At 43.0% G+C, this 24,076-nt stretch overlaps 1 pseudogene across 1 annotated transcript; it reads right to left on the bottom strand.

Annotated features, from left to right (window-relative positions):
• Nucleotides 1-244: 244 nt before the first annotated feature.
• On the bottom strand, nucleotides 245-23,024 carry LOC144391359 (EF-hand calcium-binding domain-containing protein 4B-like; annotated as a pseudogene). Its single transcript, XR_013455268.1, has 16 exons — nucleotides 22,814-23,024; nucleotides 22,361-22,636; nucleotides 22,158-22,173; nucleotides 21,106-21,172; nucleotides 14,482-14,622; nucleotides 13,099-13,210; nucleotides 12,864-13,025; nucleotides 12,136-12,490; nucleotides 10,902-11,103; nucleotides 10,326-10,371; nucleotides 9,860-10,172; nucleotides 9,641-9,722; nucleotides 9,404-9,518; nucleotides 9,068-9,169; nucleotides 8,701-8,779; nucleotides 245-972 (listed from the first exon to the last, which is right to left on the bottom strand). The product of XR_013455268.1 is annotated as an EF-hand calcium-binding domain-containing protein 4B-like (transcript).
• Nucleotides 23,025-24,076: the final 1,052 nt, after the last annotated feature.

The raw sequence follows: 24,076 nt of genomic DNA, 5'->3' as shown, positions 1-24,076 counted from the left end.
TCAACAATATATTATAAATCTTATTTATTGACAACGGCCGGCTCCTCAAATTAAACCCCAAACAATAGATTTCATAAGTCATACTAATTCTAATAAATTGGCATGTTGATTCTTCAAAATATGGAATATGTTGTTTCACATACTGTTTTGTCAACTAAAAGAATTGAATAAAAACAGCAATGTCCAAACTCATCCACTAGGTGCTGCTGTATAACTTACTTTCATTTCAATGTACCACACACAATTTTGATGTTAACAATGATTTATTTTTTTCCTTTTTTTTGTATTTCCCTCCTAATATACATTAAAATGATGTGCAAGACACTGGCAGAAGTGGAGCAACACACAGGGCTTCACCAAGGGAGTGTTTCCGACACCGTTGTTGTTTTAGGTCCATTTCATGAATTTTTACAAAAGGTAAAGAAGCTAACACAGCTAAAATATACACATAACACTGACTGAATACTTAAATATGTGGAGTAAAAAGCCGACATGTGCAGATAAAGGTGGAATAAATATTTGAGAGACAGTCAAGACTATAAATTGTACATTTAAAAAATAAGAGAAGATCTTAGTTTGACTGAAAATGGGCTCAGTTTGTTTTACATTTGTTCAGCTGTTCAGCTAAACAAATACAGTTAATAGGTTTCTTTTCAAACTGAACATCTTGAGTAAACAGAGTGAACTGTTTTGAAGAATGCATTAATATCTGTGAGACAGAACGTACATATATAGCTGTGGTTTTGAGGGAAGAAACAGTTGTGCTGACGTTCTGGTTAACGTGTCCTCATGTGGTCTCAGTAAAGGGTAGTGCTAATGTGTGTGTGTGTGTGTGTGTGTGTGTGTGTGTGTGTGTGTGTGTGTGTGTGTCAGCTGTTCCGCTGTCAGCAGCACGATCTTTTCTTATCTGAGGGATCGCCGACCAGCTGAACCGTCTTCTCCTTCTCAATGTCCTCCTGCTCTTTTAGAATTCTGAGGGCGACAATGAGGCATTAACACGTGTGTAGTGGCTATTTGTCCATAAACTTAAACAAAAACAAATAATAACAAACTTTTCAAATGGCCACTCGAGGCTACGTCATGGTTAGGCTTTACGCAGGTTTCAGAGGTACCAAAGCAAAGTAATGTCCATAACAAGATTGAGTTTGAGGCGGTTTATTCACACACATAAGCAAGCTCACAGACATTCTGCTGCCTCTCTCACGCTGGTAAAAAACCATATGCCCTCGTGCCCGAAGTACCTCCCACCTTGACCTACTTATGCAAATGAACATAACACCATGTGACCAATAAACGACAATACGAGTAAAGCATAAATACAAAATACACCAAATTAACTTTAACAGGAAAAGAAAAAGAAATAAGTAAGGCTATAAATTAACTTAAACCCAAAATAAACAAAAATAAAAATATAGCTCCAACAACCCAGCCCCTAATTGTAACGGTACTTTACCCACAATTAACCTTAGCTTTAACACAAAGGAGCTATTTTCTAATTGTAGCTTAAGCATTAAACTGGAATCTTCACATCTTCGGATTCTCCATATCTGAAAGAAACAAACAGATGGAAGACAGAGATAGGAGAAAGAATGAGTTGTATAGTCAATTATTAGCCTCCAAGAGAAGACAGAGCTTGGTTATTGGTCTGTCCAGGACGCTGATCTTCGTTTGGACCTTCACAGAGCGAACCAGTCCTCGGGAGTCAGCTATGGCGCTTAGCACTCTGCCCATCATCCATGAGCCTCTTGGAGCTGTGGCATCAGCGATTACGACAATATCTCCTGGAATAAAGTTTCTCTTTTGCTTCGTCCATTTTTGCCTTTCTTGCATTACAAGCAAATACTCCGCTGTCCATCTTTTCCAGAAAAGCTCCGCAACGTACTGCACTTGCCTCCATCTCCTCTTAATGTACAGATCAGATTTCTCAAACAGACCTAATGGCAGAATGGGCTTGCCTTTTAACAGGAGAATGTGATTTGGAGTAAGCGCTTCTAAATCATTGGGATCTTCTGAAGCCTTAGTTATTGGCCGGTCATTGAGTATCGCCTCCACCTCGCAAAACAGCGTTTGCAGGCCTTCCTCGTCCAGCAGTTGATGTCCAATAACAGAGGTAAGTACACTGCGCACAGAGCGAATCAGACGCTCCCAAACGCCACCTTGGTGAGATGCAGCTGGGGTGTTAAAACTCCACGTCATTCCTTCCTGCACAAAAGTCCTTTCAATTTTAGAGTGATTTAAAGCGGCCAATGCCTGCCTCAGTTCCTTCTTCGCACCAACAAAATTTGTGCCATTATCTGACCTTATACTTGTCACAGGTCCCCTTCTGCAGATAAATCTTCGCACAGCATTAATGCAGGAGTCTGTGTCGAGGGAGTGTGCCACCTCCAGGTGTACTGCGCGGCTACTCATACAGGTAAATATCACTCCATATCGCTTCAGCACAGTTCTCCCTCTCCTCACCTCCAATGGTCCAAAATAGTCCACTCCCGCATTTGTAAAGGGTGCGTTATCAGGCACAACTCGTTCCTCCGGTAAGTCGGACATCTTCTGTTCTCCAAGCTTTCCTCTGTACCTTCTGCACACTGTACATTGTGAGAGAATCTTCCTGGCCGCAGAGTTGGCATTTATGATCCAATACTTCTGTCTCAATCTGTGCAGCATGTAATTGCGTCCAGCATGTCCAAGTTGGCAATGGATGTAACGCAATATGAGCTGGGAAACATGCAAATCCTTTGACAGAATCACAGGATGCTTTACCTCCCACGGCAGAACAGACTTAAACAGACGTCCACCAACTCTGAGGATGCCATCTTCGATGAAGGGGTCGAGGCGATACAGAGGACTGTCTTTAAAAACAGTCTTTGGGTCATGTTTTAGGGAGGAAATTTCAGTACTGAATCTTTGGTTTTGCGCAAACTGAATTATTGCCTTTTCGGCTTCCTCCAACCGCTCTGGTGTCAAATTGGATTTTCCAAGTGCGGCTTTGAATTTTTTAATCTCCTTTTCCACATTCTCATTCTGGTTGACCACATATTCTTTTCTCTTTCGGCTCAAAAGTAAAAGTCTTTCTTTAAGCTCCAACAGCCAGGCCACTGATGTTTTAAGCTTTCTCCAGGATGAAAAATAGTGAATGAGCTGACTGAGGGGATTGTCACTGTGTATTGTAACAGCATTCACCTTAAGTTCCCTTTTCACCTCTGCATCATCCGATGGAATGGAAGAGGCGTCCAAGTCGAGTTTCGGCCATCTGGTGGGGGGCAAGTGCAAAAAGTCCGGTCCTTTTAGCCATTTTCCTTTTCCAAACTCCTGAGCTCTTAGTCCTCGAGAAGCTTCATCTGCAGGATTGTCTTTGGTGTTTACATACCTCCACTGATCTTTGTCTGTGGATTCTCTTACGGTGCTGACACGATTGGCAACATATGTGTGAAAGCGCTTTGTTTCATTAAAGATGTACTTGAGAACAGCAGTGCTATCGGTCCAAAAGAATGACCTTTGCAATGGCAACTGTAGCTCTTTCAACAGCATTGTGTTCACTCGAACAGCAAGCACAGCTGCAGCAAGCTCAAGGCGTGGAATGGTTAGTTGCTTTAGAGGAGCGACACGAGCTTTGCCTGTGATAAATGAAACATGCACATTGTCAGTGCTCTCCAATCTCAAGTATGAAACAGTGCCATATCCTATTTGACTAGCATCTGAAAAATGATGCAGTTCTGCTTTCAATTGTGTTCCAAAGTTTTTGGGTTTAATGCACCGTTCCACTTTAAATCCACTCATATGTTGAAGTTCAGAGAGCCACTCAGACCAATGTTCAGAGACATCACAGGGAACTGGCTCATCCCATTTGAAGTTCATTCTGCACAGCTCCTGTAACAGTAACTTGGCAGGGATTATGAAAGGAGACAAAAAACCCAGCTGGTCGTAAAGAGAGCTCACCACAGAAAGGATGCCCCTCCTAGTGTGTGGACGTTCCTGCACTGCAGTCCTGAAGCTGAACGTATCTCCTTGAACACACCATTGCATCCCCAGAGCTCTTTCCACAGGGAGTTGGTCCCTGTCCAAATCCATGTTCTCCAAACCCACTGCTCTGATGTTGCTAGGAATAAGTGCAAACACATTTGAGTTATTTGTGACCCACTTTTGGAGATGGAAGCCACCTTTTTTACAGAGAGATGTTAATCCATGTATGAGCTTCACTGCATCTTCCTCTGTCACAGTGGACTTAAGACAGTCGTCCACGTAGAAATTTGTCTTGACTGTACGAAGGACATCGGGTGAATATTGCAGTGCATTATCCTCAGCAGTTCTCCTCAGTGCATAGTTTGAGCAGCCTGGAGAGGATACAGCTCCAAACAAATGCACGCACATCCTGTATTCCTCTGGCTCCGCTGTAGTGTCTCCATTGGGCCACCAGAGAAAGCGCAAGAAGTTAACGTGCTTATATGGCACCCGGACCTGATGGAACATGGCGTTGATATCAGCCATAACAGCGATGGGCTCTTCTCTAAACCGAAGAAGGACACCAATTAGCGTGTTAGTGAAGTCTGGGCCCTGCAAGAGCTGACTGTTCAATGATGTACCTTTGTAGGTACAGCCGCAATCAAACACAACACGCAACTTTCCTTTGGTTGGATGATGTACACCATGGTGGGGAATGTACCACACCTTTCCTTGTTCCAGAGTGGGCTCATTTGTGGGAACCTTTTCTGCATATCCTTGCTCTAACATGTTGTTAAGGAAATCAACGTATTGAGCCTTGAATGAACTATTTCTATTAAATCTCCTCTTCAGGCTTTGGAGTCTTTGTAGTGCAATGCAGCGATTATTTGGCAAAACAGGATCGTCAATTCTGAAAGGTAAGTCAATGTAATAATGTTCATTGTTAAGCACTGTCGTACTCTCCACAATTTTCATGAATTTAATGTCTTCTCTTGACATCTCAAGTTGTTCATCACTTGTTCTTTCAGTAAAGTCATGATTATACTGTTGCATCAACATACTTTCCAAGTGTTCCACAGATATGTGATTAGCAGTTACAACCATGCATCCTGATTTGACACCAGTACCTTCAGAGTTTCCAGCACGAAGAGGCCCGTTTATGACCCAGCCAACTCTGGTCCTCACTGCATACGGTCCACCACATTGACTATTTATCAGTTCCCATGGCTCCAAAACTTTAGGCGAGTCGGTTCCAATGAGCAAGTCTACATCTGCATCTACTTCATGTAGCCTAATGCTGCTCAAATACGCCCATTTGGCAACATCATCCTGACATGGCACATTGATTTTAGATACAGGCATTTTTGTTTGTGTCAGAACAGATGGTAGCTCAATAAAGTCATCGGTGTCAAATCCAGACACCTCCAGACCAGTTACTATAGTAGTGCTAATGGTTTTAGTCTGCCCCATTGTCCTCAACACTACATTACAGTTTTTTCCTGATACTCCCAGCCTTTCAGCCATACTTGTAGTACAGAAAGTCCCAGAGCTCCCAGGATCCAGGAAAGCATAAGTATGCACAACTTTATTACTTTTCCGACTTTTCACCTGCACAGCCGCAATGGGAAAAACTGCAATATCCTCTTCACCAGCCCCAATATGACCACACGTCTGCTGCTTCCCGGATACAGTGCTCACAGTTTCTTTGGAGGTTATCCTTGTAGTATCCTCCTTCTCCACATGCAGGACAGATGGATGTTTCCTGTGACACACTTCACAATCCAACCGACCCCTACAGTTTTTGCTCGTGTGTCCATGTTTCAAGCACCCAAAACAAACGCCCTTCTCCTTTAGAAACTGAATCTTGTCCTGTTGTGTCTTTCTTCTAAACTGAAAGCATTTTTCCAGAGTGTGATTGGTAAGATAGCAGAACATACATTTGAGCTGGTTACTGTGAGCTGTCAAGTTTTCCATTTCTTTATGTCCATCCTTTGGTGCATTAATGCTGGTGGCAAATGTACCACTTTTCCTTTTCTGCTTAACTTGCATGGATAGCTTTGTATAGCTGGCTGGAGAAACATCATTAATATTTCCAAACAGAGGATCTGAAACAATTTTGACTTGTTTTTCAATGAAATTCACAAAATCAACATACACTGCTCTGCTTCCAGTTTGCTCCAGTATGTCACATGCCACATTTCTCCACTTTTCCCTCAGCTTGTATGGGAGTTTCATTAGAATTGTCCTGAGGTTAGCTGGCATGTCCAACTCCTTCATGTACTTTATATGATGTACTATGTTGGAGCAACCTTGAAGGAACAAAGCGAATGACTGCAGAGCGTTAACATCCTCAGGTTTTATTGAGGGCCAGTTGTTGATTTTGTCCATGTAAGCAGAAGAGATTTTATGTTCGCTGCCAAAATGTTCAATCAAAAGCGCTTTTGCTCTTTGATAACCTGGTTCAGAGGGCATATGCTGACAACTTCTTACAATGTCTCTTGGTTGCCCCCTAGTGTACTGTTCTAGGAAGTACAGACAATCACTGAAATTTTGAGTTTTATCCTCAATGCAATTTTCAAAGGCTCTGAGAAAAGATTTGAAATACAGGGGATCACCATCAAATACAGGTATATTTCTCATAGGTAGAGCAGAGGCTGTGTTTTGTTGGACCAACAGCGCAGTGATTTCATTTTGACGCTGCATGATATTCAAAATGTCCGGAGAATTGGTGGGTTGATTATCGTCACAAACATCTTGCGAACCAAGTGATTGTGTACCTTGCCTTTGAAACACAGAAATGACATTAGGTATGGGTATTTGGTTTACAACATGTTTGGGTTGAACACCAACAGGGACAGAATTTAACAAGCGACTGGAGGTAGGTTCAGAGCTTTTATTGGTGGGCACATAGCGTTCAGCATTCGGATTTAGTTCATATGTCCCTTGAATTTCTGACCTTTTCAAGTAAGAATTCATGCCATCTGATGTTTGAGATGCACATCTTGACACTTTAGAGCCACACTTTGAGCTTACTTGCAGAACCTCCAATTTTGCATTTGTCACCTTTAATTCTGCCTCCAGAGCAAGTTGTTCCTTTTCTCTCCTTAAATGTTCCTTTTCTCTCCTTAAATGTTCCCGTTTCTTCCGTAATTCCTCTTGTTCAAGTCTTATTTGTTCCTCCTGCGCCTCCAAAGTGTGCTTTTGTTTTAGAGCAGCCATGCGCTCCTGTAATGCTGCTCTCTCTGCTTGCGCTAATATTTTTGCAGATGCACTGGATGAAATCCTTGACAATTTAGAGCCAGCCTTTGAACGCGCTGCAGAACCTTTATTGGATACACTGTCCTCAGGCCCAATATCAGTTTGATTATCAGGTGGTTTAATTGGAAGTTCATATGAATGGCCTGCATTTGATAACCAGCCTTTGACGTCATCAATAAAGCTTGAAAAACACTTCTCCTTTTGCTCAAAATATTTATCTTGTTTCTCCTTCTCATCCTGAGGTATGTCCAGTGACACAAATGATAAATGATGTTGTTTTGCCTCATCAACACATATTATTATTTGATCCAAAAGAGACTTGACTGCATCAATATTGTCTGCAGAATGCATCAACTTATCCATCTGATTCATGTACGATTTGGCTCGTTTGTATTGCATCGATCTCTTTTCCTGACACGTTTGCATAAAAAACATCATTCCTTTAGCAGTAAAAACTTGTGCGTCTTCTTGTAGGAAGCGCCGTGTCGCTTTTGGCTTTAGATGCAACGTCAGACATTTTACCCTTTGTTGATGCCGGTCATGTACACCCACAGTTGTTTGCAAAGATTGAATACAGCACATACCTTGTGGAACTTTGTTTGTTGCGGTGGTTGCCTTTGTACACGGAGTTGAATGCACGCAGTAGCTGTTGTTGCGCGCGGCCGTGCGCGTTACCTGTGAAGGCTTTGGGCCTTTGCGAATTCAAATTGCAGCAAATAATATCCTCCACTCCGTAGTGCAGCTCCAGCGCTCCAGTAGCTTCACCGTTATCCAGTACGGTGTCCAGGGAAACTTTACACTGTCGGATGGGTCGTATTATTCGATGTTTGCACTGTATCCAGCCCACACCTCCGTCACTCCTAGGCCCTTTCCTTTGTTTGTCTCCCGCATCCAGGTGAGTAATCCACTTTCGAAACGGTAATCCAGCAAACGACAAGTCCAGTATCCACGTAAACCAACGATATATCCAGGGCGGGTTTTTTACTTAATGTAGTGGCTATTTGTCCATAAACTTAAACAAAAACAAATAATAACAAACTTCTCAAATGGCCACTCGAGGCTACGTCATGGTTAGGCTTTACGCAGGTTTCAGAGGTACCAAAGCAAAGTAATGTCCATAACAAGATTGAGTTTGAGGCGGTTTATTCACACACATAAGCAAGCTCACAGACATTTCTGCTGCCTCTCTCACGCTGGTAAAAAACCATATGCCCTCGTGCCCGAAGTACCTCCCACCTTGACCTACTTATGCAAATGAACATAACACCATGTGACCAATAAACGACAATACGAGTAAAGCATAAATACAAAATACACCAAATTAACTTTAACAGGAAAAGAAAAAGAAATAAGTAAGGCTATAAATTAACTTAAACCCAAAATAAACAAAAATAAAAATATAGCTCCAACAACGTGAACCCGTTCTGGTGGGACGTGCTGCTGTGTGTCCTCTGTGTGTCATAACCAGAGACATATTGAACCTAAGCGCCACACACAAAAGCTCACCTTGCTAAATGAATCATGGACTCCATCTCCATTTTGCATCGGAGCATGCACTGCACTCATAGAACGTCATCTGGCAGTCCTGGAAAGGCGGTGGACATGTTTCAACTTTTTGCACATTGATCAGGGTGAAAGCCAAATCTTTACCAATGAGAAAATAGAAACAAATCTCGCAGTATTCATGCAGATTTTAATCACCATAACAACTAAAAGCATAAAAATGAATCCGAATGAGATGAGGTTGCTTCACAAAAAGGAACTGAAACTCTCTCTATACAGTAATCACGTTTCTTTCATTCATAACTAAGAAAACAAACACTGGCTGGACACTGACTGGTCTGCTAGCACACAACACAACACACAAACAGACCTTGGCTAGTCTTTCCCCCAATCCTTTCTGAACTTGTCTCCCGGCATCCTTGTCCGTTTTGTTTCCCAATAGCATGATGGGGATGTCCTCGCCTGCGCCCTCCTGGGAAAGAAGAAAAATCAAACAATACAGATGTTTAAAAGAGCATTAGCTCCCCTGTAGGCTCCGCAGAGGGAAACCAGACAGGCGATGCTTCCGTACTACATTGCAAAACACGCAACCACTTGGACTCCACTCCGTCCAACCTGCTGAAGAGAAAATACTGCACAGAAACACAAGTTCAACCAAAAGATTTGTTCTGCTAGTGGCATTTCTGCAAAGCACACGGGGTCTTGCCTTCACACTCGTCAGCCACTGTCTCACAGCCGTGAAGCTCTGCACGTCTGTGATGTCATAGATTACAACCACACCGTCAGCCTTGCGAAAGAATTGTTTGGTGATACTCTGATACCTGCAGAAGCAGAAGGTGGGGCAGGGGGGGAAATAGAAGAAGTGTTTTGTACACACATTGATCTTTTGTTGTGTTGCAGTATATAACATGTAAAACATGTTCTGATGTGTGCAGGTCTTCACCTCTCCTGTCCTGCTGTATCCCACAACTACAGCACCACCTGGCTGTTGTCCACAGCCAATGTCTTTACACTGTAATCTATACCTGCACACGCAGACAAGAACGTCATTTAGTCAGATCATTTATTTATTTTATGTTGTCTACCGTCACAACAACACTGATCACCAGCTACACACCAATATGCATGTGGACCCTGAAGAATGAACTAACGCGATACGTACCCACAGTGGCCGAAGTGCCGGGGTGGAAGCAGTCGTCGCAGAATCGCCGCAGGAGGGAGGTCTTTCCTACGCTGGAGTTCCCCACCAGGACAATCTTGAAGAGGCGGTCGGGCGGAGAGGGCCCGCCTTCCTCCTGAAGAAACAGGACACGTGAACAGAGGCAATGGGAAGACGTTGCGTCAGCACTTAGAGTGATATCCTTACATGCTTAAATTTATGCTGGTCTCCTTGCCAACGGGCTTGTGTGTTTCATAGCATTGATGGAAGATCTTTCGTGCTTCAAACTTGGGTTTTTCTTTTAATTTGATGGATTCTGCAGAAATAAAACACTTTTACTTTAAATACAGCAAGAGCTTAGGGTTCAATCAAACATTTGAGGATGGCTATTTTGGGCTCTTTCCAACATCTTTTTTTTTTTCAAATCCTATAAATTGGGAACTTAAAAAGTAAAATAAATGGAACTTACCTGGAAGCATATGTCTTTTTCATCCCGTAAATGTTTGTTCATTTCCCTGGATAGAAAAGAAATAAAGACATTAAAGAGAGCGGGAGAACATTTTCATTAATATTAACCCTTACTTTTTCATAATCATGATATCTATGTCTGTATTGCACTTTGTTTCGTCTAAAGTGGGACCAGAACAGCTGCACATCATGTGGGGGACAACAGATTCATGCTTTATTATGAAAAACTCAGTACACATTAAGAGGAAATATGGAAATATGTATCAGAGCATATTCCTATCAAGATACAGTATCACAGCATTGGAAACATACAGTCAGACTGGTCTTTTATTATATAGGTGTCTATACAAATAAGCATCAGAAGATGATGCTTAATGAGCCAGCAACACAAATAAGTGTAGCTTAGAGCACGGCCAGCACCTACTCATGAAAAAATGGGATAGAAAGCATTTATCACTGTGGTTTGTAGCAAAAACATGTGCTTGTAACCACAACTTGTTAAGCAACAAGAATTGAAGTTGCTTAACAGTTGCTCATCAGTGCAGGAGTCATGGTGGACGAAAGAAGAGCATCTCACATCTCCTTGTCCTCGTGAAGCTGCGTGGACTGCTCCTGCAGCAGATTCAGCTGCTCCTGAGCCACCATCAGCTCCTGGCTGGTTTGGTCCAGCTCCTGTGCCAACTCGTCATTCTTGTGCTTCAGCTTCACGTTCTCCACCTTGGTCACATGCTGGTCACTCTGAAGCTCCCGGCACTCAGCCTCAAACTCATTCGAGTTTCACTTGAATGGTTTTGCATCACACCTCCCTGAATTCTCTCTCAGATCACATGCGGATAAATACAACCTGCAGCTCTATGTGTAGGAAGAGAGAAATGTCTGACCTTGGGGGACTGCTGGTGGCACACACAGTCACACCAGTAACTCTGTCCATTATACTCTCAGCTCTGAAAATGCACGGCTGGTGAATCTATCAACATCTTTAACAAATGCTACTGAGAGTTGCAATTGTGAGCGGGACCAAACTGAATGCTTTTATGCCTGTGCTTTACTGCTCTCCTCCAACACTTGGAAAACAGGAGACTTAATGACTAGAGGTGTTAGTGCTGGGAGAAGAAAGAAGAATGGCACAACCTATTAACATCTGACAGTATCTCCCAACGCAAGCCACTGCTGTTGTTGCTGGAGAAAAAGCTCCCACCAGAAGCATCGAATAGATGCTAATCTGCTCTTTCGGGAAAAAAAAATAATACAACTACATAGACTGAACGGTAGGGGAAGGGAGGGGGCTACGGGTAAGCAGATGAGAAAAGATGTGTTTTGAGGCAGGACTGGAATGTGGTGATGGAGTCGGGAGAGTGAATGGGGAGTGAATACTCAATACTTTGGCTGCTTATATATATATTTCTACTACAACTAATTTATCTGAGAACATTAGTTGGCAGGCATGCAAATAAACTAATATATTATCACGCTTTATGGTGGATCAAGCAACCCGACAGAAAATAAAGTCGTCCCTTAATCCCACCATTAACAGTGGCTACATGATTTCATATTAGACCCTCAGTCAAATATGTTTTTCGATCACGTAGAGAGCAGGATCATAGTCGGAAAACCAACTTATCCACCTCACAAAACACTAGACAAATTGTATAGTTTTTATTGTTTGATGTTAGAACACGATAAATGGCCTCAGAGATCTTTCACTGTGTTATACAACACTAGTTTAATAGGTGCGTTTGCAGCAGATGTGCAGTATTTGATATATTTAGAACAGAAGAATATTACTTGTATACGAGATTGTTTTTTTTAACCTGCAGCACAGGTGCTGGATCTGATCATCGTGTGTTGCTGCCTTCCTGTACGGATACAGCTGAAATGTGACGATGAAATGTGACGATGCAATGTGGCGGCGGCCCACAGCCACGCACTTGAACTCAAACAGTGGTTTTGAATGACCCCAGTTACGCGTCTCCCTGACCTCTGTAGGGCGCTCTCCTTCTCCTTCTTCTCCTGGTTGGCCTCTCTGATCTGTGACGTCACTCTGGCCAGGAAGTCCTCAGAAATTGGATAAAAGGTCGGGTTCGTCTCGGCTGAGCTGTGCCCACAAACTGCACACTTCAGCGCGACTGAGGTGAGAGAATGAAGCAATAGTGTTCAACGAGAGATTTTTTTTTTGATTTTAAGAAGACAAAAATAAATTCAAGGACGTGGTTGGAAATTCAGTCCAACACATAAATGTACAAAGAGGCAGCAGCTCAGGTACCAGATAATTGTGCTTTCTAAAAGAACATGATGTTCCTTGCATTGAAACTTGAATCCTCTTGTTATTGCAGCAAAGAAAACCAATACTTTCTAGTCGGAACTGGTTTTCTGCTGCATTCTGTCCCAGTACAGAAAGCTTTGGTAAGGAAGTCAAACGAATCCCTGGAAGACGTTCTAACAGTACCTTTATAGTATCCATCCTACACGTCAGTCAGCATCAGTTAGTGCTGCGCAAACTGATCTAAAATGTCAACTCGAGCTAACCAAGTTCAAATACGATGTGTACGTCTGGCATTTACCTCCACCGTCCACCACTGTTTGCTTTTATCAAGCTGGAGTTGTTTTTTAAAGGAGATTCTCTTCATGCGTTTCTCCTCCTCCTCCTTCTCCTCCTCCATGCCTTCAGCGAAAGAAGTCTTCCGGCCGAATAAGAACTTGCCTGCAGCGACAATCAAAACCGTTAGCACAATGGAAACGTCACATTTTCAGCAGAAAAGGGGCTCGAAACCTACTGAAGCCGGAGGAGGACTCGTTCAGGGTCAGGTACCCGTTGCCGTCTGAATCGAGGGTAACAAAAACGTTCTCCAGTTCCTCCGCGCTGAGCGGCAGCTCGGCAGTCAGCCTCTATTCGTATGGACACAAAACACAGCTGTCATTAACTGGACTTTAACAATATTGTAGGTATAACAACTATAGCTTGAGACTCATGAGAACAGTTGGCTGTTGTGTGCAAGGGAACAGTTGTTCGTTCTTTCGCGGTTATTTCATAATTAGATGGATGGAGCCAAAATAACTACGGATGTTAACGCCTGTTTCTTTACACCCGTGCAGTCGAACACCTGGACTCTTCCCAGTGAAGCTACAGTCTTTAATGATTGACCGCCAAAAGCCTTTTAAGAAGGGATACTAGTCGAGAGCAAAAAGAGCGACGGCGGCTCTGTATCTGAAGATTCAATCCGAAGGCACACGACCGAGTCATAACCTCCCTTCTGACCATGACAGTAACAGAAAAGCCAACACCGCCACACCTCAGTGAGCAGCTCGCGTTTTACACCATGTTTACACTGCTGTGAAATGTTGACCCAGGCGTCCCACACAATCCAGGGCAGGGACGCAGAAGATCAGCTCTTCCTGTAAAGTGTGTTATCGGGGCAGAACACATCCCCGATGTCAGCAAACAGTGTAATTGTAAAGCCATAGTGCTGTTGGTCACAGGGTGAAACTCGAGTGACTAAAATAAATAAGATGCCGTGTCGAGGGCGTTTGTAAAGTCTTATGTAAAGTAATTTGAGAACTAGTAGCACGAACAGTGACGAGCGCTGCTTTGGCGCACAGATCTCCCTCTGCAGCGCAGACAGTCGCGTGAATAGAATTGAGGAGGACCGGACCGCTGCCTAATTTCCAAGCCATTATCATGTAGACCAGATCAAAGCTTCCCCTCCCTTTATTTATGCTCCCGTACTGCCTACATCAGTGCCTCATCAAAGGGTCCGCCGTGGCACCGGATGAATATCAGAGGGGCAAATGAATCTGCACAATGTGAGTGGAGGAGTTGCTTGACAAAAGGGGTCCGCGTGTCTCTTTTATGCCCCTTTTGAATGAGGTGCACATGTCCTGCTCAGCATCTTTAATGAATGCACAGACCAACTTTACACATCACGTTGATTGTGAATGAATGAAAGGCTGTTTCTGTTAAAAAAAACAAAAAAAGCCCAAAGCGGATGCCAAACATCTGTCCTAACTGCACTGATACTTTGTCGTTTAGGTGTGGATTTAAAGTTGGAAACAATGCACAAACAGCCTAAATGTAATTCTAGCAAACATTACACCATTGAAGTTTTATTATTCACATGCAACAAAGAGTCTGGCAACCACACTTGTGTCAGCGACCTCACCTGCATGTCACGTTGGGTGATGAAGCCCTTGTTCTCGATGTCGCACATCTGGAAAAACTCCTGGGTTTTCTCCCCGATAGAGTCCCCGTTTTCACAATTGCCCGCTTCGTTCCCGCCGCCGAAGTCGAGCTTCGGGCTGCTCTACATCAGACTCTCACCAATGTCAGAGATTGTCATCTCTTAGCAACCGCCTCTTTAATAGTCGATGAAACCTGGGAGAGAAACAGACGGAGAGCCTTCAGTTTAAATAAATACAGCTCCTTCCAGCCGAAAAATAAATCAATAGAAAATAAAATAGATTAAATGTTTGTAGTTAATAAAAAAAAACACATTATTGAAAAAAATGTAGAGTCTATAAATGTTTATAAAAAGGTTGATGCATCTTCTTTGTTTCCATAAATAACACAATAACAGCTGCATCAAAGTAGACTTGAGAGATTTGATAACTGAATTTGTTTATAAGGAAAATACCTTGATTCCTCTTTTAAACTAGAGTTGGTGGTAATCCTTCATTCACATGAAATACAGCTAGTGAGCCTCATCATGCAGTACTGTTTGTACACTAGTGTTCGTTCTTGTGAACTTTTTTGTCATATCTCACACACGTTATCAGTTAAATATGGCCCGCTGCGTGCGGTACACCAAAAAAAACCTGCTCCTCTCCTCCTCCTCATCTTCGGGGACGATGGCCCTGGCTGAGGCTGATGCCATCTGACAAGCAAAGCCCAAAAAAGTGAAACAAAAGTTCTGGTACGACGAGGAGGGTCTCTTCCAGCCCGGAAATATTGACTGATAACTCCGTTAGCGGTGGGCTTTTGTGATGACTACCGATGTCTGTAGACTGGTGTGGACGACTGCCTTCCGGAGGCTGCTGTGCACCATGAGTCGATTAATGTCACAGTGTGTGTGTGTGCGTGTTGACCCACGCAAGTGTGTGGGACTGGTATGAGTCAAACAAATGGTAAAAAAAAATGTATATGAAACGTAGAGGCAGGTAGGAGGTGAATAGCGGCTCAGAGACGAAATACACACAGCAACTTTAGAACTATAGCACGGGCACAAATATCATGTGCTTATAAAGCACCTGCCATTCATATGAAGATGTGCAGGACCCCAATAATAAAATAACCATTCAAAAATATATTACTGTGCAGGGAAATATTTGGTTTTCACAGAGCATGCAAACATATCGTTTGTGTTTATAAGAGTTGCTATATGATTGCAAGTTTGAGGCAAAGCATCTTGCGGGCAGAACGGCCCTGACGAGGAACGTCAGCGACCCACAACGAGCAACAGACGACGCCTGAGCATGAGAGAGGAACATACGAAAGGGAACTTGTCCTCAGCCACACAATAATGCATAATACTATCTAATCTCTTGACACACTGTCCGGTTGGCCTCAAGCCAGAGAGGTTTATGGTAAGTGTGTAGGCAGGTGGCTGAGGACCCGTCACTACAATAGAAAAGACGTCAGACAAGATCAAACACTCATACTTACTGCAAGGAAAATACATTTTCGTCTCATGACAATCAATTAGAAGATTATTTCTGTACTGAAACTAAAGCATTTGTCATTTTCCAAAGAACAAACCTTTCAATGCTGCAGCTGCCTGCTTTGCGTGTGTCAAACCTCATCGGTTTTAGTGTCAGACACGCAACAGCTGTTAGCTATCTGAGCTCCACCAGCAAGAAACACTTCATTTGCACAACTCTTCAACATCAATGGTATACATTTTAAAAAGCCACTATTAACGCTGCCATTCTTTTAAAAATGTACATTTATATGTAAAATAAATATAAATGTAAGAAAAGAAAGAAAAGTGGATGTTGTTGTTGCATGCTGTTGGTTTCTCTTGTGTTTTTTCCTCCAAAAGTAACATTTAAAAAGTAACAATAAGAAGAAGCTGCTTGGACGCCTGTCCTTGAACCCACCTCATGATTTGAGTCCGTGCTGCTGAACACTGTGGAAGACATCGTTGGATCCTTTTGAACAACACTAACTTCAACACGTTTTGTTTTGTTTTTTAAAGCGCTTCACGGTAAGTTAAATCACCCAGCACATGCCGACACATCTGGGCAGGGCGAGCGTTTGTCTGGAGGAATTGAACAGTGACCTCCAAGTTGCAAAAAGTCACCTCACCTCACTACTTCCTGGAGAGAGTTTAAGACAATTTCCACTCCGCGACATCGACCACATCCGCGTCACCGCCAGCAGCTACTGGCGCGGTGGCGGACTTATCTTCCGTCACCTGTTAACAACTTCTCAACACCCGGAACTGTCAAAACACACACACACAAGCCAATGTCAATGCAAAGAAGTCTGAAGCTGACCTGATGCTGATTATGATACATTTATTTTGAGACATGTGTTAAAATAACACATGTCTCAACAGGAGGGATGTAGATATAGAAATATTTTTCCAAATTGAACGATGGGAAAACTTAACAAAATAAATTACTAAAAGAAAGATTTAGATACCGGAGGAAACGTATTGTGAACAGCTCACAAGAGTTGAATCAACAAACGGCTCACAATTTGACTTCTATTTCTGGAATGAATTTGAAATATTGTTCTTCTCATTCAGTCAGCAGGACTGATAGTAAAGTAAATGGTACAAGACCAGGAGGAACACCTGGGAAGAGCACCAAGACACACACACACAAACACGCACAGAGCTGACCAGGGAATCCTGATCTTCCAACACCTCGGATCCCCCGATCAGTCTGGTCACAGGACCTGCGAGATTCTCAGGATCAAGAAGAGAGTGGATCTCAATCACACGTCAATGACGACCACTACGCGTCGCCTGACCAAGCCTTTGATAACAAGAGGAAGTTTACACTCATGCATAATCCCACAAACACTTTAGTTTTTGCACAAGTTATTACCACACAACTTTCAGATTAAGAAAAGGGACAGAAACCCCTTATTTAAATCCATGCTAAAAATGACTGAGATATACAAGCAAATACACACGGTTGATATTATTGTGAGAACAAGAGATCAAGATTCTTGATTCATAATGTCCAAATATTTCCCTGATATGGAACTATACAGTAAATAGACATATCCACAATGAACATCTGGTCGGACGGTGAAAGAGATTCACCTTTCCGTTGAGTTGTACTTACTAAGATAACAGTATCGTCCAGATTAAACAAAACATAACTATAGACACAGTGAACAACAGACAGGAATGCATCACCAATAATTGATAAACTACATTAACCTAAAAGCCACATCAGTAGAATGGAAGCTATGGGAGCTCTCCCTGACTCCCAACATCACCGCGACAACGCGATCCTGTAGATACACGCTCTACAACATCAGGAGAATACCTCCCCTTCTCACTCAGAAGGCAGAGCAGGTACTGATTCAGGCTCTTGTCATCTCCCGCCTGGACTACTGCAACTCCCTCCTGGCAGGTCTCCCTGCCACCGCCATTCGACCTCTGCAGCTCATTCAGAATGCAGCAGCTCGACTGGTCTTCAACCTTCCGAAATTCTCCCACACTACTCCACTCCTCCGCTCTCTTCACTGGCTACCGGTGGCCGCCCGCATCCAGTTCAAAACATTGGTGCTCACGTACCATGCTGCGAATGGATCGGGTCCAGCTTACATCCAGGACATGGTCAAACCCTACATCCCAACCCGTACTCTCCGCTCTGCATCTGCAAAACTACTCGTCCCTCCCTCACTGAGAGCAAAACACTCGACTAGGTCTTGACTCTTCGCTGTCCTTGCGCCGAAATGGTGGAACGAGCTCTCTGAAGACATCAGGACCGCAGAGAGCCTTCACATCTTCCGCCGCAAACTAAAGACACACCTCTTCAGACTCTACCTCGACTAAAGACTAACAAATTGTAGCACTTAAATTGTACTTGTAACGTCACTCATCTATAGCAAATTGTAAATTGGCTTATTTGAGGAAATTGCACTTTCTTGTTTCTTGTTCTCCTGAGTTTGTACCCTATGGTTGAATGCACTTATTGTACGTCGCTTTGGATAAAAGCGTCAGCTAAATGACATGTAATGTAATGTAATGTAATAATATCAATGCAGTTATGATTGTATTTGATGTAATGTAATCAACTGCAATGCATGCATGTAATACTTGCACAACCACTGATATTGACTAAGGATCATTCGAAATCCCGAGTTACATTGAACTCACCAGAAGACCACTCCCAGAGGTGTGGACACTGACTTTCACACCTTTAAGCATTGTTATAAATACCTGTAGGAACCATTGTTCTCGAGTTCGCTGGTGGAGGCTACAGACGGGCACTAGGGATGGTCAAAGGACTGACCTGGGGCCTGTTGGTCGCTGAGACCAGCGGCTCCTCAGCTGAGATGTTCTTTTTACCGCAACGCCATCTCTTTTATTAAATACATTTGATTTGAACCTTTTGATCAGCGATGACCTCTGTCCGTCCGGCGTTTCTTCATTTTTGAACACAACAATATGTAAAGCTGTTTTCCTGTATAGACACTTAGTAGCGCAATCTAGTGTCTTGAAGTGTGAAGCCGTTCCATGAACCTGCCTTGAAGTGTGAAGCCGTTTCACGATCCTGCTTTAAGGTGTGAAAATGTCTTCTTGAAAAGCGCTTAGTAGCGCAAATAACGCACAAACCTGCTTTGATCGAGTTTCCGAACCGAAACTGCGATCGACGCAAAATAAACCCCGGTGACGCACATTGCTTCTGTCACTGGGTGGACGATTGGGGACAATTGATTGCATATTTTATTGATTGCATATTTTATTGATTTATGATTGCATGTTTTACAATTTATTTGTTATTTGTATCATGTTTGACAATCGTCCCCAACTAATTAGCAATTAGTGGCATATGGCAAATGGACCAATGGGGAAAGGCCAGGGGCAGAACTTTCTCTTTTTAAGCAGGAAGACAGAACACTGACGGAGGGGAAACAAGGAGAGCTGGGGGGAAAACAAGGAGATCTCAGCTGAAACAAGGAGAACCGGGGAGCAACGAGACACGAGAGAAGGGAGAAGGAGCAAGGAAAGAAAGGCAGAAGCAGAGGTACCACCACCAGTAGCAGCAGAAACAGCAGACGCAGCAGCAGCGGAGGGCGACTGGCAGTCAGACGTCCAAACCAGTGGACCAGGGACGCGCAGGACTTCGCTCCTGCTGTGGTGATGACCCTGGACAGACTATTTTAGCTACCTTTTATATATTTTAATCTTTGTATTAAAATAAATATTTCCGCCCGTCTCCTCTTGGGTCATTGTTTTACTGCTCCCCTCCAAACAAACGAACCTTTGTTTTTAATTATTTAGTGTTCCTAGGGCTTTTACCTAGGTGGCGTTGTTGACAGGACTTCTAGTTTTTAAGAAGAAACCTCGGCCGCTGACACTTCTGCAAAAAAAAGTATATAAGCTAACAAGTTTTAACACACAGAGCGCGCTTACTTCTTGTTTCTTGCTCACACACGAAGACGGGGAATCTAGCTTTTTTAACCTTTACAAACAAAATAGACAGGTGTCCTGTAGTAATACTGTTCATGAGTTAGTAGTGTATGCTTTAAAGACCTGTAACATTATGACCTTTGACCTGTGCAGTGGCTGTAGATCCACTGCTCCAGTTATCACATCAGGATAGTGTTACTATAGCTACATGGAGGAGGAGAGGCCTTAAAGACAGAAACAGAAGAAAATGTATTCATGTTGTTAAAAATGTAAACAGCACATGCAAGTAGGAAGACTACCAGGGGATTGTTTTGTTGTGCTCAGAGATATATTTTTAAAAAGATCTAATCCCAGTTGTTACCTTTACAGCTGGTTTAGGGAGGAGCTTGAAGCTGCATAAAGGTGAGGTTTTCACTGGGACAGTGATGACTGACTGATGACTCTTCCTTGCAGTCACACACCTGATACTGACAAAAATAAAAGGAAGTTATTGTTAGAAACTCAACTTTCTAAAAAGGTTTATAATTCACAGTAATGAAATACCTTGAACTCTGCTGCAGAGCAGATCAACATATAGGTCCAGTGAAACTGAATACGCTGCATGATGTTCAGCTTCTTTTGTGTTCAGCGCTCTCTGGAGTCCTGAGTGTCTTCACTGTGAAGTGGAGGAATCACAGAGGAGGAAGACCTGAAGGAAGAAGTGGATATAACATTAGAATGTTATATTGGATGTACAATTAGTGTTATTAAGAACACGCATTCATACAAAATGAATACGTGAATGATAACAAAATTAAAACAAAACATTAGAAATCACATATGAAATAAGAAAACAACACCTTATTATCTGTTGTGAAGAAACCTCAACACTGGCAGGGAGAACACGTGTCTCTGTGGTCCAGTAAGTGTCCACTGATGATGAACAATTAACACGGTGCTTCAACATCTGCTCTGCAGTGGTGGCAGGATGTCCTGGTCGGTATGAGCTGATCCCGAATCTCAGAGCCAGACAGGAAGTGAGGCAAAGACAGGCAGGTGTTTTCTCGTCCTTTGCTTTGAAGAATGACGGGGACAGGCAGGAAGTCAAATGTGTCCCTATGAGGTCTAACTGTGATGGGTCCTCGGTTGATTGACAGTTCAGTTGGTGCTACAGTCTTTGTTATGTCTTAGATGATGTGAGCTGATCCTCACAGTGCAGAAGGAGGTGAGGCCAAGACTGGAGGGTGTCTTTACAGAGGACAAGGGAGGACTGTGTCTCCTGTCCATCAGAAAGGAAACTTAACACTACAAAGACACATGAGAACTTTGTCTCCTGTCCATCAGAAAGGAAACGTAACACTACAGAGGACACAGGAGGACTGTGTCTTCTGTCCATTACAAAGGAAACTTAACACTACATAGGAAACATCACAATTGTGTCTGCTTTCAATACAAAGGAAACTTAACACTACATAGGAAACATGACAATTGTGTCTGCTTTCAATACAAAGGAAACTTAACACTACATAGGAAACATGACAATTGTGTCTGCTTTCAATACAAAGGAAACGTAACACTACAGATAACACAGGATAATTAAAATTAAATTAATGGGGATGGAAGTGTGGGGTTTCAGCTAGTAGGTACATCAGAAAGTATGTGTTACATCTAGAACACATACTTTCTGATGTGCGTTTGCTAAACTAAATGTCAGCAGCTGTGTACAATGCATTTTACATTGTACACAGCTGCTGAAAGAGTTTTGGCCTGTGCATTTATCAACCCTGAACCAAACCCACCATGATAAATGCACAGGCCAGAATGTGTTAGAAATATTGCTAAAAATAGCATGTTTACCTGGAAAACTATGTGACCCATAATATTATCCAATATTGTGAACACTTAAAATTAGCCCATTCTACAATCTTATTACAGTGCAACAACTAGTTTGACCAGATGATTCCGTTTTATTTACATTGAAGATTACATAATCCCAGACTAATTACAATGTGGTATTGTTTAAAAAAAGTACATGATTCTCAGAAGATTTTGATCTTAGCTGACAATTTTAAGACCTGTTGGAGGAATGTAGACAGAAAACATGATTGTGACAAGTAACCTGTTTTTTACTGTACCAGAGTGGAGGCCCTGCTGTGGTGGAAAGATGGAAACGGCTGTATGGCGGATCCCCCTCCTCTGTATAATCATGCATTGTATTAAATCAATGTATATACAAGTACATTGCATTTTTCTTTAAAGCTCACCTGATACCTTCATGGACTGTTAGATGACATGACACAGTAAACAGGGTTGTGATAACTGTAATAAGTTCTCATCACACCAGAGTAGAGACAGCGTTGTGGTTGAGATATGAAAATGAGGTCCAGCAGTGTGTTCTTGTCAGTGGTTGCATTACTGATGACTTGTGCAAATCCTCTGGACTGGAAGAGCTCAAGGATTGGCTTACCAGTGTTGGAGAAGAGATTCTCGTTGAAATCACCACAGACAATGATGGGCTGACAGTCCATGATCTCCAATGAGTCCAGCAGGCTCCCCAGGTTGGACAGGAATGATCTCACACTGTAGTCTGGAGGTCTGTACACAGCTGCAATCAGGGCTCTCACTGGGGCTTCTACCTTCAGAGCCACAAACTCAAGATCGGTCACATTATGTTCGTACTGTTTCTCACGCACCTGAATGTGGCTTTTCACATAAACAGCAACTCCACCACCACCTCTGTTGGCTATTTGTGGAACATTTGTGTAGGACAGGTGTCTGTTGCGTTTGAACATGTTGTAGCCCTCTAAATGGAGACTCTCTGCAACAAAGGAGCCTTGAAGGTGAGTTTCTGTGAGACACAAAACATCTGCAAGACACAGTTCATGATGGCTCCTGATGTCAATGATATGCGATGGCAAACCTTCAGTGTTATGGTGAAAAATGGTCAGAGTGTCGTGTCTGCTCGAGGTCTCTTTGATACTAAGAAGAGGCATCATGTCGTCCAAGTTGACTTGTCTCATGGTCTCGAGGGCTCCAGTGATTTCTGGGTTGGCATAGATTTTACTCTCATCCAGATCCAGCATGTGCAGTCCACTGAGAGAGGTCACTCTACTGATCGCTACGTAAGCCATGCCAGGTTCAAAAATGTGTTTCAGTGACACTACAGCTGATGTCCTTGTCATACCCTGAACCTTGTGTATCGTACAGGCAAAGGCAAGTCTAACAGGAAACTGTCTGCGTACAAATCCTTTCTGTTTCAGATTGTCCTCTGCTCTCTCTATGTACACCACATCATCAGGGCCGCCTGGTGCTCTATTACGGTAATTCCTTCCAGCAGTTTGATCATCCATCTTGAGCCCGAGCATAGTGACATGTGCAACACCACTCTGTTCTGAGGTTATTACCCTGACTAGTGTAGCAAACGATCCATTCACCAATCCCTGAGACACGTCTATGTTTCTGGTGAGCATGACTCGAGTACCTTCAGCTACGTTTAGTGGGTCTGGTAACTCATTTCTGTTTCCTTTGTATGGTTGGGCTTGTCGAGCCATTCTTCCAGTTCGTGGGTCCTTCTTGTAGTCATCTGCATCGATCTTGGTGATATTAGAATGGAGCAGAGCTATTGTTACTGAGTTGTGTGAATCAACCTGTTTATTTTACGCTTTTGCACAAATCCCATATCATTGAGGAGAGGCAACACATCTTTTCCTTTTTTCTGCTGCGAAATCTGCCAAACACATCTGCTCAAACTCTGTGTTTCTGGTCTGGATTTGTATTTGTCAGTCAAAGACGTCATCCACACATTTACACTTTCTAATGTTGTGTTCTCCAGGTATGACATGGGGCGACTCATTTTCAGTGCGTTGTCATCTGTCGGTACGATGATGACACCACGTGAACACTTCTTCATGTTTATTCCACATGCGCGAGTCACACATAGTCGTTGTCATCCATAGTGGGATCATCATCATCATCCTCATCTTCATCAGGAAGTGTTGGGTCACAAAGCTCGGCCTCATCTCTGATAGTGATGTCCTGATACTGTGGATGAATGCGTTTGAGTTTATGCAGCGCCTGCACTAGTTTAGACCAGGTGACAGTCTGGAACAGCTGATGTCCTCTGTAACACAATCGTCTCTTCAGCTTTACTCTCATCACTTGAGACTCACTTCTCAGTCTGGGT

The sequence above is a fragment of the Gasterosteus aculeatus genome, chromosome Y (genome assembly GCF_964276395.1).
Source record: "Gasterosteus aculeatus chromosome Y, fGasAcu3.hap1.1, whole genome shotgun sequence".
Taxonomy (NCBI): Eukaryota; Metazoa; Chordata; class Actinopteri; order Perciformes; family Gasterosteidae; genus Gasterosteus; species Gasterosteus aculeatus.
The sequence above is the reverse complement of the archived record's forward strand: the minus strand, read 5'-3'. Positions and strand labels throughout refer to the sequence as shown.